Genomic DNA, 18,405 nt, shown 5'->3' with positions numbered 1-18,405 from the left:
TAAGCCATATCCATTTGCATAAAATTATCTGTATTCCTACTGGCATCCAAGAAACTTCACAGTAACAGAGAAAAGCATACCAATAAACTGATTAAGTTTACACCTATGATCACAAATTACAAGTGGAAATTCATGACAGCCACTGTTCTTCTTTAGCAAGATTGATCTTTCAATCTCAAAAAAATGTCTATTCATTTCATATGTGACCCATTCTCAAAGTCAGTTGATTGTTTCAAAGTAAAGAAAATGAAACAGAAACGCTATTATCTCTAGATAGCAACTATTTCATCCACTTGTGTATTTATCATTTGTTTGTGCTGTTGAATAAAAACCAAATATGACATGTAAAAGAAAACTATTCAAATGGATGTTTTGTGATAAATGGAATAGAGATTATTGCAATAGGAAGAATGCTCAAGCTATTGGATATGCAGGTATTTGAAGAGTCAGACTGAGTGGAATTTTCTTCTATAAAGGCTAGAAAGAGGCAGGTGCCATGCAACCTGAGCAAGAAGAAGGAGGAGAAGGAAGAGGAGACAAGTAGGAAACAGCAAAAAAAGACTAAAGACATCGAGGTGGAGTGATGGTATACCTTCAATGGATCATTTGCTCAGCTGAACTTTTTTTTAATTTTTTTATTTATTACAATTTATTCACTTTGTATCCCAGCTGTAGCCCCCTCCCTCATCTCCTCCCAATCCCGCACTCCCTCTCTCTTCTACTCCTATGCTCCTTCTGCAGTCTACTGATAGGGGAGGTCCTCCTCCTCTTCCATCTGACAATAGTCTATCAGGTCTCATCAGGACTGGCTGCATTGCCTTCCTCTGTGGCCTGGTAAGTCTTCCCTCCCTCCTCAGGGGAAGGTGATCAAAGAGCCAGCCACTGAGTTCATGTCAGAGAAAGCCCCTGATTCCATTATTGAGGAACCCACTTGAAGACTGAGCTGCCATGGGCTACATCTGACCAGGGGTTCTAGGTTATCTCTATTCATGGTCCTTGGTTGGAATATCAGTCTCAGAAAAGTCCCCTGTGCCCAGATCTTTTGGTTCTGTTACTCTCCTTGCGGCACTCCAGTCCCCTCCAGGACTTTCTACATCCCCCTTATGAAAAGATTCCCTGAACTCTGCCTAAAGTTTGGCTATGAGTCTCACCCTCTGCTTCAATACCCCGATCAGTAGTCTTTCAGAGGCCATCTGTGGTAGGCTCCTGTCCTGTTCCTTCTCTTCTTCTACTTTCTATGTAGAAGAAGTGAGATGCAATACTAAAGCTTATATGCTGTTAGAGAAGACAGTACATAGAATTAGCATAGAACCCATCTGTTACATTAGACAAAGATTATTCTATAAAGGAAAGGAAAGCAGACTAGCTCAATAGGGAGTCTTGGGATGAAGTCGTCAATCCCAAGAACACAGCACACTGCTTTCATTAGCATTCTTTATCTGGTTTATTCAGTATGGAATCCCACTCCTATCCCTAGCAGACTCACAGGAAATGCTTCTTAAGATTTTGATGCTTAATGAGAACTTGGAGGAATAAAATACACAGTCATTTTGGATTATTACAGTACACTAAAAATAATTTTAAATTATTTAATATTTCACCTTCATAAAAATTTTAAATGCAGATAAGAAGCTGTGCAAACACTATACTGCTATTATGTTTGTTTTTCCTGACATCTTTTGTTTAATCATGGTATTTGACTTCCTAATTATAGAAGAAAAGTGGCATGTTTTAGTGATGTTTATAATAAAAATCTGAAATGTGGTGAAACAATTTTATTTACATGTGAGTAAAAATATTTATTTTTTTAAATATACATAACTGATTCTATAAAGAAATTCTTAATTGTTTTCTTGGGTAAGTTTTGGTGTTCTTTCTTGAAATGAATCTTCAGGGGATGAAGGAGAGAGGTCAAAGTAAAGATTTCAAATGCATGGTCTATTTTAATTTGTTTTGATTTAAGTAAATCAATTCTTATCATAGACAAAGCAATTATTTGACTGTAATGAACTTCATATGCTCTGATGCTAATTTTCTGAGAGATTAATGCTATGTCTACAAAATGATGAATGAAGCCAATTAAATTGTCATTTATTATCAAACAATGACTCATTGACTCATCTCATTAAAAACAATCACTTTAACTAGTTATTAGTAAAAAATTTAATAAATCTCTAATTGGTCAATTTAATAAAATAATTAAAATTGAAATTCATCTGAGCTTCTCTTTTAAAGCCTTATTTAATTTTTGAATATTATGATAATGGTATCCTTGACAGCACAGTCATTTTGCTATTTCATTTCACATAGCAATAGTCTGAATCAGCCTTCTTCTGATCATGGTTGAATTCACCAAGCCTTCACCTTATCACACAGTCAAAATGAGTTTTGCTGTTTTTCTTTCGATGTGTAATGCATTTTCTTCAGCAAGTATAGCCAACTTGAAATTGGGCTAGTGGTATGCGTTTAGTTGACATTGTTTGCAGAGTTGTAAGGGAAAATTTCGTAGAGGATGGATAAAACGCAATGAAAATGCCCAATATAGGAGACAAGTCATGCAAAGTTTTGAAAATATTGACTAAGTTTACATCATCTTTTTAACACAGAAAATTAACAACTAATATCTATCTGTAGCTTAGAAACAGGCATTTAAAATTCCATCCTTTAAGGGATTTGTGGTTTCCGTGCTTCAGTGGCATTGACAGTCACATCACCTACCTTGTTTATCTCAGTTCAATTCTGCTGTTCTTTCATCTTTCCTCTAGAATACAAATCTAAGTTGGACTAGACTTCACCACTTCCTCACAATTTTGTATAAATGTCTGCCTTCTAGGTTTCACATCAATGAGCTTATCATCTGCATCCTATTTTTAGACAGTTAAAGAATAGCTGTTGGAAATGGATAAGGTTAAACAGCACAGCTAACGCTGAAGACCAGTATCCAATTACTGTATTTTCAGAGATGGCATATGAGCCTCACCAAGGTTTGACAAAGACAGTCAGTGTTGTAGTGATTTAAAACTCAGATTCATTAATTACCTATTCTCCTTGTTTTTTTTTTTTCTAAAATTAGTTCCTAGAGCAGATAGCCAGAAGACACGGACACTGAAAGTAAAAGTTACTACTTTCGCTACTAAGTCTCACCAAAAATGTGAAAACCTTACATACCTTTTTAGTACTCGAGTAGTCAGGTTTTTCTAGAATAATGGAGAGAGAAATTTATTAGAATTTATTAAATTTTATTAGAATGGCTCACAGGCTTGCAGGCTATGATTCAGCTGGCCCAGCAATGGCTATTTACCAACAGAAGGCCCAAGAATCCATAAGGCATGATGTCTCATCTGGTCTTCAGTATATGCCAGACTCCTGAGAAACTAGGCTGTAATGCCAGTAAAGAAATGGACTTGCCAGTGAGAGTGAAGACAAGCAGGCAAAAATATCGCTTCCTTTTTCCGTGTCCTTTATATAGGCTGCCAGCAGAAGGTGTGGTCCAGATTGAAGCTATTTCTTTCCACCTCAAAAGATATGGAATAATGGTGTGTCTTCCTATTTTAAAGATCAGAGTTTCCCACTGCAAATGATTGGGATAATACACCCACTGAATGAACTAAGCTGGGCTCATATGTCTCACAGAGACTGAAGTGACAATCACGAGCCTGCATGGCCCTGTGCTAGGTCCTCTGCATGTAGTTATGATTGTTGGCTTTGCTGTTCTTTTGGGACTAACAGTGGGAGAGCAGGGTGTCTTTGAATCTTTTGCCTGCTCTTGCAACCCTTTTTTTTCTCCTACGGGGTTGCCTTGTATAGCTTTGATGAGAGGATTTTTGCCTAGTCTTTTTGCATCTTGTTATGCCTTGTTCACTTGATATTTTTGGGAGGCCTGATCTTTCTGAAGGGAAACAGAGAAGTGTATCTGAGGGGAAAGAGTCAGGGGGTGGAGGCCTGGCAGGAGTGGAGGGAGGAGAGGCTGTGGTCAGGTTATAATGTATGAATGAGGAATAAAAACAAACAAATAATCCCTCACAGGTGTGCCCAGCCATTTGGGTTTTAGTTAATTACAGATGTGGCCAAATTGACAACCAAGAATAGCCATCACAAGTACCAAAGCATATACTTCATTAAAAAATGGTTTTATTGACCTTAAACATTTGCTCAATGACTAGCAGTTATATATGTATGTATATTGATTGCCATTGTGTAGAGAATAAAATCCAAACCTACTAGAGTATGATAGGAAGGCATTCTATTTTCCAGCCTTGTTTTCCTTTTCCTTTGAAGGAAACTTGATTCATTGCAGTCTTTTGGACCTTTTTTTCCTCCTTTCTCCTAGCACCTGCTGTTTGGTGATGCTCAACATTAGTTGAAAAGTACGTACATTGTTAGTGATGTATTACTCCAGGTCATGATTTCCACTGTTGCCTCTGTAACACAAATTAGATATGTCCTTTCCTTTCATATGCCAAACCATAACATCAGAATAATCATCTTCTAATTAGATAAAATGCAAGAAAGCAGGAGTATTGCTTCTCCTTCAATTTCTGATTAGCTACAAATATAGACCATGCACCCTGAATTCTGTGGATTAATGCCTCTTACACATCATTCCTACAGTGACCTTTACTTTCTTTTTGTGGTTCTTGTCCCTCTGGAAGTAAACATTCCTGTCTACAAATAATTAAATGCAAAACCAAGATTTTCTAACAGAATACTTCTTTCCAGAAGCCAGGGGAAGAGCTGGTGGGAGGCTTTAAAATACAGGTAGAAATAAGACTCTTCAGAGAGTTCATATATACAAACTCTCCACACCTTTCTCCATATCAGACTGATTTCCATTGCCCTAAGTTCTCCTGCCTTTCCATTGCAGTTTTTTTTGTACTTTCCACATGCCCACTATTCATATTTCTCTGACTAATTACTGATTTCTCACAATTGCATTCACAATCATAGAAACTGGTTTATCCCTAGGACAAGTGTTCATCCCAGAAGAAAAGCAGGTATAACCACAGCTTCAAGTGAATTTTATAAATAGGCTTGGGGGAGTAGCTCAGTGGCAGAACACCTGACGAGCATTCACAAGTCCTTAGGTTGGGTCTCTAGAATTACAAAAAGACTAAGAAACAAAAATGACCTACGCTGGTTTCACAGCAAAATGCACAGGATGCAAATAAACCTACAGTCACATGACTGAAAATGTCACACTCACACAGACCTTTTAGCATGTCACCTCCTAACATAGTGATGGACCAAACAACCAAGAAACTCTGCAAGCCACAGCTAGGAGCTTTAATGGAGATTCCATTATATTACAGCCCTTCTGTCCTCCTTAGAGGTCAAGGGCCTATAAAAGGTCTAACCTTCTAATTTCAAGATTGGTCTGTTGGCACTCACTGCACATCATAAAGGCATGTGGGGACCAACCAGAAGATATTACTAGCCCAAACACAAATATGCAGATTCTAGAACTCTAGAAGAATTAGAGACAGATAATTATTTAATATTTTGTTTGCTTTTTAAAAAAAATACTGATGTAATTGTTGATAGAGTTCAAAGTGCAGCAGAAAATAAGATACAAGCTTTTCTTCAGATGCCCCAAGAAGACAAGGAGATGTGCTATGGCTTGGATGTGTTTGGAAGAGACCCAAGGCCCAGACAACAGCTCCAGCCTGACTAATACCTTTTGTTTTGTTCATGAGACATAAACAGACAGTTCAGACATATGGAAGCAGATTTCTAAACTAAAGAACTGTGATATAAGATATTTTTCCTTTATGCTACTATATATGCAGCTAAATGTTGTGGAAGCAACAGAAAACCAATGTAGATGGCAAAAGAGAAATACAGAACAAGGATGCAATCTTCTTGAATGGAAATTGATGTAATTTTTTGAGATACAAGGGAGGCTAAAAAACAGAGAACAAAAGGGCGAGAGTCCTAAGTTCATTGTGGGCCACTTCAATTTGAGTTCTTTTGTAAGGTCAAGCTTAAGAAAAGAACTGTTTTCTATGTAGATCTGAAGCTTAAAGGGTGGATCAGGGACAAAACACACAAATTTAACACTATATGCTTGCTAATTGAAGCCAAGCAGATATAGACTACTGCCTACAGGTAGAGTATAAAATGAGGAGAGGCAATTTTCTGACGCTGGTTTGTCTTAGACTTCCAGGTACAATCTCAAACAAACTTTAAAAACAACATACTTGCTTTGCTCTCTTTCCTCCACCCTAATATAGCTGTTTGGATGTTGAAGCAATTTGTATTTCTCACAGCACTTCAGGGAGTTAAAGCAGAAAACATATTCCAATATCCTGACATTTTGCTAGCAGATATCTTGAAGAATTAGAACCCACCCAAATAGGACCTTCACTCACACATTTCCAGAATGGTTCCTTCCAGACCGGAGCTGTGGAGCCTACCACCTCACTGTCCTTTCCCACTCTGTAGCTCAGCTAATTTTGCATTTTATGATTGACCATTAAAATACCCCACTTCTGCATTTTTAATGTTGGTGTTTTCTAAGTCCCTATTTGAAAGACACAGAAACAACTTTAACTTAGGCAGAAAAAAGGAAAAAAAGTTGACTAGACTCAACAAATATTTATTTTATATTAATTATGAGGCACAGACACATTAATCAGTAAATATTTAAAAACCAACAATAAATCCCTGATTACCAGAACTCTGAACTGAAATTTACTGGGGTTTGGAGACAACTGGGTGCCTTATAAAATGAAGAGAAAAACTGAATAATCAATGTGAAAAGGAGAAAGAGAGATCCCAGCGTTAGGAACTGCTGAGGCAGTGGTGTCAAATCACATAGGGAACAGTAAATACCATTATATGGGTCATTTTTATATTCATACTTCCAAAAAATGAGGAAGTGGCACTAAAGATATGCAAAACCTGTGACAGCTTCCTCTTTCAGAGGCCACAGAATTTTAAGAGATCTGCTTTTCTGTCTTTAGCAATTTTCTTCACAACTAACTCTATGGCCCCAAATAGCAAGAAAACAATGGATATTCAAACTTTTAAAAATTCAATATTATTTCTCCGTTGACAACTTTATAATTATGTATCTTGTTCTTAGGTTGCTGTGGTGTTATTCTGTTTTATTCAGGTATCACTACATAACCCTGACTGGTTTGGAACTAGTATGAACACCAGATTGTCCTTGAACTCACAGAGCTATGACTGCCTCTACCTCCCAAATGCTGGGATTAAAGGTATGTACCACCATACCAGGCTTAACATATCTTGATCACATCCATTCCCAGGTCTGCTCTACCTCTTAATACATGTTCTTCCTACTTTCATACCTTCTTTCTTTTTTCGTTTCTTAATGGACTGAGTCCAGTTAGTGCTGTTTGCATGAACACAGGTCAGCCTTCCACTGGCCACATCATAAAAAAAAAAAAGACCCTGACTCTCCCTCCTTAGCAGTCTTGAATTACCAATAGCTCTCAGATAAAAGTAGGGATCTTATGGCCTCTCCTCATCCTTGGCTTGAAGTATTGACTTAAACTTTTTTTCTTCCTTCTTCTTCTCCTCCTTCTCTTCTTGTCTTTTTCCTCTTTCTTCCTTTCTTCTTCTCCTCCTCCTCTTCCTCCTCTTCCTCCTCCTCCTCCTTCTCTTCTTCTTCTTCTTCTTCTCCTTCTCCTCCTCCTCCTCCTCCTCCTCCTCCTGCTTCTGCTTCTGCTTCTTCTGCTTCTTATAGTTTTTTTCTTCTTTTGCCTCTGCCTCTTCTTCTATTTCCTGAGGTAGGGTCTCAGTCTACAGGTATGGCTGACCTTGAACTCCCTACGTAGATCAAGCTGACCTCAGACTCATAAATCTACCCACTTCTGCCTCCAAGAATGCTGGAATTAAAGGTGTATGCCACCACACTCAAGTGACTGGCTTAATTTTGCACATATAACTGTAGCTCATGAGTGCAATGACCCTACCATGGTCCTGAAGACAGCATTCTGCGGCACTCTTTCCCATATCTTTTTTCATGTTTCATAAAGTGGTTGCTATTGATGTCTTGGTTAGGGCTGAGCACTCAGCAATAACTATCCTCAGCACTTTGATTGCTGCATTGTCTCCCACCCACTGCAAAACAAGGCAGAACTAATCTATAGGTATACACATAAATATTCAGAAAGCAGTGCAACCACACATTTAGTGGAGCAACATTAGTAACCCCTCCCAATGGGAAGTATGACCTATGCACAGATGTTCAACCTTAATCTGTACGTTGAAACTGATGTAGCCAATGTTGCTTTACCCATAGAAGCTTTTTTTAAAACACCAAGTACAAATTTACATCTGAAAATAACAAGGAAATGTAAAATTTATTAATAGATTTTTTTTCTAATGGTACGTTAAAGTTAGGGCATCGTACTCAAGTAGCACACTGCAGTGTTGTTACAGTTTAGATGGGTGTTATTGGCAAAGGATAAGAATTTGTGGAAATCAACCCAGTCAGACATACCTGCTTTTTTTTTTTTTATAGCACCTCACTGACTTGACTCCTGAAAACGAAGCCTTTTCAGGTGTTTCAGCTTGGGACAGTGTGCACAGCCATCTGTGACAGGGTTGCACCAAATCCTTCCAGAAAGGATATCAGAGAGGAGAACATGACTTTGGAGGAACTCTCATGATAGACACATAATTCAGTAAAGAAACCTGGAAGAATTTGAAAAGGGATCAACTTTATAAATACAGAAACAAAGTTATTGCTGTGTTGATCTATGTCTTTCATTTTCTTTTGACAGCTATGCCAAGCACTGAAAGTCCAGAGTCCACCATGAATAATTCATAAACGGCACACAGGTTTATTTCGAGATCTTAAAAATCCTTGGCTCCAGGTTGACACTTCATCCATTACAAGGGAAGGAAAGATCTTTTATTTTCTAGTGCAGTGAACTAATTTAACCTCCCCATCTCTGAAGCACAAGGCAGGCACACTCACTAATACATAGGCATAGATAGACTGCCGCCCACATAACACTGGAACGACAAACATCATTATTTCAAGCCATAAAATTTAAATTCCAATTTGTGAGCGATTAGCAATGATGTTTCATGACTCACTGGATACAAGATAAGATTTATGTAACTTCATGAAAAGAAAATCATCATCCAAAGTAAAGATGTCATTTGTAATATACTGCTTTTACTTAAGCATGTTTTCCTGACAAAGATTTGCATGGTGTTTGTTTAAGTTAACAGATAACTCAATCAGAAATGAGGCTTGTGCCTGAAAGATCCTGCATCCTGAAAGCTCTAGAAATAAATTATTATGTAAGTAACTCGGGCCTTTCATCCTCTGAGGTTTCTTTTTTCTTTGAAAATAACGTGGTTAATCTCTTTTCATCCATGTTTCTGTGGTTTGGATGTGAATCTTCACCTAACAGGCTTGTGTGCTGGAAACTCAATCCCCAGTGTAGTGACGTTAGGGGATGGTGGGAACTGTAAGTCATGGGAGTCAAGTGGGTAATCAGTGGGGATCCTACCCCTTGGAAGATTCAGGTACTTCTGGTGGAAACCCCAGTTAATTCTCTTTCTCCTTGCTTTGGTTTCTTCAGTCATGTGATCTAGCCTTCCCACGGGAGTTATGCTGCCATCATAAGGTAAGACAACCAGGGACCCTAACCAGACCCAGCATTCAACTTTTAACTTTCTAAATGGTTAGCACAATAAATTTAGTTCATGTATAAGCTGCCTAGCCTCTGGTATTTCATTGTAGTAATAGAAAACAGACTAACACAACTGCTCAGGATGGTTGATTTCTACTCTTGTATTGATTTCTAAAGCTTTTGAATGAAGACTCTTAAGCTTCCTGGGTCACATTTATGTTTGGAATTAAACTCAACTTATTATTCTATATTTTCTCCTGGCTAGAAATTCAATAGTGAATCATTTCTTTCTTTTCTTCCTGTCCCAAAACTCTGTAAAAGCACCTCATCCTTTGAACAAAGAGTTCAAGCCTCCCCCATTAGAATTCTTTGGTAGCAGAAGGGGAGATTTTTCAGTTAGTAATGTACTTGCTACATAGGCATGAGAACCTGAGTTTCATCTCCCAGAACCCATGTAAAACAAACAAACAAACAAAAAAACAAAAAAACATTTAGCCTGCTTCTATAATCCCAGTGCTAAGGCAGTTTCCCGGGGCCCATTGGCAAAGCAGGTAAACCCCAGGTTCCTGAAGAAAACTTGCCTCAAAAACTGAGGTGGAAAGTGAGGGGAGAAGACATGTTGTTGATTTCTGGCTTCCAGTCCCCCCATACACACTTGAAGAGATGGGGGGAGGAAAATAAGGACATTCTTCCTATCATAGCTTCACCTTGATATTTTCCCTTCTTCACACTGTCCATAAATGAGTTCTTCAGGTTACGGAATGAATCTTCTGATCATCACAGGGGTCCTGGAGTAAGCTCTTACAGTAAAAGACAGATTTATTTAATGTTTTATATAACATCCCAGAAATAGAGTGAAAGATGGTTGAAGGGATAGACTAGTGTTAGGTTACTTGCTTAATGCAATTGTAGCCCTGGAAGACAGGGAATTTGCCTTTATTGGGTGTAGCTGGACGGACCTGTAATTCCAGTGCTTGTGGGTGCCGAAGCAAAATTTCAAGACTAGCCTGAGATATACCTAGTAAATTCCAAGGCACTGCATGGATATAGAGTTTTCAACGCCACTGTGTATAATGCTACAAAGAAAGAACATGTCTCAAAACTGCAACAATCATCAAAAAAGAGAGTCAGTACAACAGGGCTGAATGTAGATACTTCTGCTGAGTTGTCAATAGCAGAGAAATGTGTTTAGAATGCAAAAGAGATGAGTGAATGTAGCAACCTGGGGAAACCTATCCAGGGTGTGGTTCAGATTCACCCTAGCGTCTCTGGGTCTACCTCTTAGGATATAGGGAAGCACCTGCATTCATATACCCGAGCCCTCCCGGGAGGAGCTCAGGTCTACTTTGGGGAGAAAGGAAAGATGAGATCAGTCTTGTAAATCTTCTTACTTTTATGTCCTCAAATGCCAAAATGCCATATTTTGGGATAGTGACTTTTGGGCTCCATCAACACAAATGCCCAATTCTGGTTTGTTTGTTTGTTTTTGGTTTTTTTTTTTTTTGTTTGTTTGTTTTGTTAAGCAATTAAGCAGAATTTTTTTTTATTTTAAATCTTTCTTGTACTTATACCAAAAGGGATACTAAAATGTTTCCTTAAACCAAACCTATTGCCTACGGCCTCCAACCCCAAACACAACACTGACAGTTTTTCTCTACTATAAGATAAAATCTATGGAGTCAAACTCTATCCCACAAATAGTATCTAAAAACATAAAGAAAGCTTTGGAAAATTAACTCTACATGGGTCTGAACAAAGTATGAACAAAAATTATTATTTATAATAATTTTATGCAAAATTAAATAAGAATTTCACAGTCCTCCTACCTCCACAAATATCTTTCAGAAGCAATGACATGCAAAAAAACATCTTAGAAGAGAATTATTACAAAAAGGTAAGGACGACAAATAGGTTTGTTTAGTGATAAGATCAAAGTCTGGCTTTCCTGGACAGAGGCAGAATTTCCTCTGGGACCCGGGCCCAAGGAAGGATATGAAATCAGTAACGGATTCCTCACACAGTCAGTGTTGCAGTGTCCCTTCTACCTGAACCAGCCACTTTAGCAACAGCCAGTCCTTCCTGAATAATTATTTCAAATGTAGCCATTTCAATTCTGTTTTCTTAAAAGGAGGAGGAGGAAGAAAAGAAGAAAGAGGATAGGAAGAAAGAAAGAAAGGTGAAAGAAAATAACAGGAAAAAAGAAAAAGAAAAAAAAGAAACGTCCTTATTTTTGTTTAGAGGTAGGGAAAAAAATCTAATCTCCTGAAAACCTTTTCTTTTCCATTTCACAAAATATACAGCTGTGCTAGAGACAATGGAGCAGACTTTTTTCTGCCTTCTTGGTCAAGTGCACTGGGAGGACACTGCAGTTTGTTTGAAGCAACAGCATGTAAGGCTGGGACAGTGTGTGTGTGTGTGTGTGTGTGTGTGTGTGTGTGTGTACCTGTATGCATGTGTGTGCGTGCTCCTGTATGTATGCACACATTGTTTTTCTAATGTTCTTTTACGTTAATTCCTCTGCTTAAAGTATAGAATTATTTAAACTGCTGCGTATCCTCCATGTCAGAAACCACATGAAATGAGTCACAACACAATACAACACAACACATCTTCATGCAGACGCAATGGAATGCTTTAGAGAGAATGGCCACCAAGTCAGTTCCCGTGGGAAAGGTGCTCCCGTGGAGCCTTGAAATCAGCATCAGTTATTCCCATTTGTTCCTATTAGGAAATTTGAATATTGCATGAAGGTTATCACTGAAAAAAAAGGACCATTGTTGCAGTCACAGTGTTCCCTCCATATGGAAACACCGTTAGAGATGAGATTACCATAGCTTTGGCAAAATCCTTCAATATACCATTGGTGAACTGATAGAAAAAGACTTGAATAACTTTCTTAGCAAATAAAGCATATATATATATTTGGTAGTCTTGCATCATTCCAAATTCAGAGTTGAGGAATTGAAAACTGTCATTCCATTAAGCCCTCTTTAAATGCGGACATGGGCCTTTTAGAAGTGAACTAATTCTGTAACCCCATAAGAAAACAGAAGATATCACTATTCATATGCTCACTGAATGTCTTAGGATATATATGTGGAAGCTCATCAACTGTGGGAAAGAAATTAAGTCTCTTCTCTCTGTTCTTATGACGTAGAAGAAGTTACAACTGACTTATATTTATAGCAATACATCAGAGTGTTGCTCAAAACAGCCTACTGATTCATACCATCCAAGCTGGTATCTGACAGCACTGGGAATGGAAGGATTTTGCTTATGGGCTATGCACTGGTTGTTATTTATTATTAAGCAAAAAGTGATTTCAAAGTAAATCTCACTTACAACATTGCTAAGCAAATATGGCGAAGCTCTTCCAAGTTTAACAAATGGGTAGAGGAGCATTAGAATTATTAATTAGTAGACATAATTAATTTGTCACATCCAAATATTAATTTATATTTTGGAAGAAGAGAATGAGTGTTAGGTTTTGTATAAGTAAATGAGACTTCATGTCATTAGTCAAGATAACATCACTTTCGTCAGGTACCGTCTAAGCCAGCCTCTGCTGGCCTCCCTTTCTACAGACTCATACCTTGAAAGCTTGGGCTCCTTTTCTGTTTTCTTCTTCTTTGGAACTTGTTACTGAATAATATAGTATGCATTTTTTAAACTTTTTTTTTAATTCCCTGGCTCCCCAAACATGTATTTCATGAAGACGGCCTTCAGTAAATGTCTGTGAGTTGAATGGGTGGATCTAGAGATGCCAAACTTCTAAAGAATCCCCTTCATTTTTAATTCCTTGCAGTGAAGAAAATTGTTTTTCTCTGCAGGGAGGAAAATTGCTTTCCCCTGTCATAGCCTTGTGTTTGCAGCGTCCCGTACTCTTCTCCATCACACTTGTCTACATCCTGTCCAATAAAAATAACCCTGGAACCTGGGAAATCGTGCTGCATCAGACCCAAGGGTACAGATCTGTTCTGTCTCTGTCACTTTGGAACTATTGTATCTGATCCAGTCATCTCATTTGTGAGGTTAGTGATACAAATGACCCCTGTTCACAAATATGGCAATAGGTACTTTATAACCTACCAAGCACTATATAAATACAACTAAAGACCAGTGTCTATAAAAATGAACTACAACTGTTCTTTTTCTTCTACAAAGTAATATTTATCCCTCAGTTTCTCTATCTCTCTCTCTTTCCTTGAACCCCTTCTTCACAAATGAATAAACTGTCAGTCCTGTGGCTCTATTCCATGACACCACCTCCCTTTTCAACGGTTTAGGCTCTAGCTGATTACAGGCATCTGATAACCAGACTGGAGCCAATGAGCCACTTGAAAAGGTAATAATGTATTTAAGTGTCCAGCTGCCAGAGAAACATCAGACAAAGCAAATCAACCACATGCTTGGTAAATAGGGTCAGCAGTGCAGTGGGGAACAATATTAGAAAGGCTCTAAAAAAATCTTTCCTAATTTGCTCTGGACTTTGAAATTGCAAAATGAGATATTGATTTCTTTTCTCTATATCAATTTTCATCAGAAGTATTATTAATGAACTCCACCTTAGGAAAAAAAAAACACCTAAGAACAGTGCCCTTCTTCAATGCTTTCACAAACTTAGATTTCAGAGAGCATGATTTTAGATTGGTGGGGAGGAACAAACATGTGGAATGTGATCTCTACTGCGTGGTGGTCTTGGGAAAATGAGTCCCGGAGCACTTCTTTGGAAAAAATGTATGTGGTAGCTTGCAGTGAGGTTCAGAAAGCTTTTTCCATGAAGATTAACCATTCGAGGGTTTGCAGGCTGCACAGTCTATATTGGGATGGCTCATCCTTGACACTGTAGAGCAAACATGGCTGCAGAAAACTCATGAGCTAATAGGCACAGTTGTTCTAACACTCATTTTATCTACAAAACAGGCAGTGGGCTAGCCACAAATACCAGCCCTTTTCCTATCCACCCCAGGAAGGTGAATTTCAATCATCTGTGTGGCAAAATAATGAAAGCAACAGATCCCAGAAAACGGGCCAACACACTATACAAACTTACCCTAAGGCTTCTTAATGTTGCCAAAGGTTTGTTCTGTTATTAAAATCAACACATAACGCTGAGGATTGCTCCATTCTCATTCTTTAGTAAGGATTCCACTTAGCAAGTGAAAAGGGAGGGTTGTGGCCAGTTGTTGCTTTATGTCAGGACATGCTCACCCAGAACAGGGTACGTGTGTAGTTGGAGTATGGATTTTGAAACCGTGTTTCCAGGCTTTGACTTATTCTCTCATTTACCGCAAGTGTGTCCTACAAGCCCAAGTTAGATTTGGTAACTGTTAGATTTAGTAACTGTTGACCTTTTTATTTTAACTTCAACAAAAAGGCATTTGGTAGAATTCAGTTCTTTTCTGCTGCTGTGATAAAACACCATGACAAAAAAAAAAAAAAAAAAAAAAAAGAACAAACAAAACAAACCCTTAGGGAAGAAAGTTTATTTTGGTTTATGGCTCCTGAGGGAGGGAATTCAGTGGGACTAGGAGATGGTTGGAGTAGAAGTTTTTCGACTTCCTTGGGAGAAAGCTTTCTTCCCACTTGTAGGAAGCAGCATGAGGAGGACAAGAAGAAGGGAGACTGTGAACACTCTAGCTCACTTCCAGTGACCTACTTCTTCCATCAGGGTTTCTCTAGAGAAATGTTTTAAAATCAAAATCAATGAGCTACTCCTTATAAAAATTCTAAAATGCAAATAAAAACTATAGTGTAAAAATAGCTTAAAAAGAGATAAAGTAATATAAACTTTATTAAGCTGAATGTTGAAATATATATACCATCATTATTTTTTCTAATGAGATTATGAGTTCATTAAAGTATAAGTTTAATAGCTATTTAAAATATTTAACATCATCTAGGATTTTAAAGGAATGGATATATTAAGAAAATAAATTTTCAACAGTCCTCATTATTGATAGTAAAAGTATATATTTTTAATTTTTTTTTCTTTTTTTTTCTTTTCTATTTAATTTATTTTTTTTTCAATGCAGTTTATTCAGGAACCTTGAACAATCCTCGGACCCTGGGGAAAGCCAGCCCACAGCTTAAATAGCCTCTGGGTAGCCAACCCAGGCATGCCACGTGGGCAATGCAGATAGGTCCACATACATGGAAGCAAGCCAGATCCTCAGCCTTAGCCAAATGTGGAATTGTTCGTGACAGAGAGCACTCACCATCGGGAAGGTGGAAGGCGGAAACCAGCTCCATCTTTAAGGTGCGGCATTACGCAGCTCTCTACAGTTCCCCCTTTTTGTTTTAGACGCATCAGGCAAAGAAGCAGGACATTCTCCCCAAGCATGGTTGGATACCATAAAAAGCTAAAATGATACGCTCAGGATGCGAGGCTAAGCACTGCACTCAGGGTCAGCCGCTTTCGACCCAGAGAAGAGCATGTCTGATTGCATGCGGGTTGATGCCCCAGGTCCCGCCTCTGAGAAAAAGGTATCGGTCGGGTCTGATGCTCTTTGGGTGGATGACACCTAAATGAACATCAGTACAAAGTCCCAATTTATTTCTAATATCAGAGATCAGACCTCTACTCTTGCCTGATGCGTCTAATTTTTTTTATATATTTAAAGGCTGTTGTTGTTGTTGTTGTTTTGTAACATAAGAAATCAAACTCAGGGCCTCAGACATGCTTGAAAAGCACATGACCACTGACCTCAGTCCAGTCCTTTCATTAGTAAAATGATTTGCTAAGGAAGCTGAATGGAAGATGGATTTACAAAACAAATAGCTATCTGCTGGCCTAATAATGAGCACTTTCAAAGTCAGGAAAACTTGTATTTAGAGTAGTGGCTGTGCCTAAAATACACTTTAGGATAAATCTAAGAAACAAGTCAAGAAATTTGTAGGAATTCATTGAAGGTTCAAGACATGTGTCACTGTCTTCACTGTACTGGACCATCAGACAAACAGGAACAGCATAGTGAACACAATAAAGGAGTAAAGTTGGCGCCACATACGAGCAGCATTTCATAAAGTTAGGGAACAAGCCAGGAGCCATATACGAACAGCATTTCATAAAGTTAGGGAACAAGCCAGGAGGCAAAAAGATATCAAACACAGTGACAGAGCTGCTGTCCAGTGAAAATAAAATTGATCATTTACACTATTTATAAAGAAAGAAAAGATGTAACAAAAAACAAAAGCAAGTAAACACTCCAAGAAAGTTTAGAAAGCCTTGGTGCAATCCAGAAGAGTTCTCATTCCAAGTCAAAACACAGAGTTTTTAAAAATCAATACAAAGTATTGATTAATACACAAGAAACTCAAAAGATTAAACACCAAGAAAGCAAACAACTTTAAAAAAAAAAAACACTAAAATGTGGGCTATCCCATTGGAGAGATGACTAAGCAGTTAAGAGCTATGGCAGCTCTTCTCCATAAAGACCTGGGTTCAGTTTCCAGCATTATTATGGCAGCCCATTAACGCTAGTCCCAAAGGATCTGACACCTATTCTGTTCTCCTTGAGCACCAGGCTTATGTGTAGTGCACAGACATACAGACAGACAAAACATTCAGGCACATAAATATACATAGTTAATTTTTAGGTCAGTTATAAAACTAAACACTTCTCAAAAGAAATACAAATGGCTAAGAAATATTTTTTTAAATGTCCTTAGCCATCAGAGAGAGGCAAATTAAAACTAGTTCAAGATTTTCTCTTATCTGAGTCAGAATGGTTAATATTAAGGCAAGAAATGCTGGTGAGGACATGAGGGACGGGGACATGAGGGTTGGTGAGAGTCCAGACTGTGGCAGCCATTGTGAACATCAATGTGGTGATTCCTAGAACACCAGATTCAGGCTGCTATGAAGCCCAGCTTGAGCACTATGGGGCATGTTTCCAAAGACTCCCTCCAGTTTCAGAGACACTCCCTCACCCATGTTCACAGTTGCTGTATTCATAATAACTAGAACATGTAAACAGCCTAGATGTCCATCTACTGAGAACTGGGTAAATAAAGATGTGGTATTTATATGCAATATAAACTACAGAGATGAAACTGTGAAATTCCAGGTAAATAGATGAACTTGCAAAACATTTTGCTGAATGAAATAACCAAGGCCCTCAGAGACTGAGATTGAATCTTCAGAATTGTGTGCATCATTGTGTGTTTCATCTTACCGGTAGAATCTAGGATGCTAGAAAGAAATTATTGGTGAGGAAGGGGAAAAGACTTTAAAGGTGGAGATATTAGATCACAGGTGACACGAAGGGAAAATGAGGAATGGTGGGAAGCAGTTTAAATGTAGAGAGGGACTGAGGGTAGGGCGGAGGTAGAGGGTTAGGGTGGGAATAACTAACTCAGAATGATTGAAAATCCATGTGGAAACCTAGTATTTAAAAACCTTTATAATACATGTGTGTATGTATGTCCACATATAAATCTATACATATACACATATATTCATATATTTATATAAAGGGGTTTAACTGGATTTACAGTCCATAAGAAATTACGCTTATCCCAGAAGGCATAGGTTGACAAATAAAAAGCCCAGCACCAGGCGTAGAACACCTTCCCTCGAGTTTTTGGTGGCAGGTGTCCTAGAGACATGCCCCCCCACACACACAAATACAGGCTGCGGCCATTGCTCCATGTTGCCTGCCAGAATTTGACGAGAAGACCATGGCTAATCTTGATTGTCAACTTGATTGCCCCTGGAATCAACTAAGGCTCAACTTTCTGGTCACTCCTATGAGAAATTTTCTTGATTAGATTATCTGAAGCAGGA

Source organism: Meriones unguiculatus, chromosome 4, assembly GCF_030254825.1.
Source record: "Meriones unguiculatus strain TT.TT164.6M chromosome 4, Bangor_MerUng_6.1, whole genome shotgun sequence".
Classification (NCBI taxonomy): Eukaryota; Metazoa; Chordata; class Mammalia; order Rodentia; family Muridae; genus Meriones; species Meriones unguiculatus.
This window is presented reverse-complemented; position numbering follows the sequence as displayed.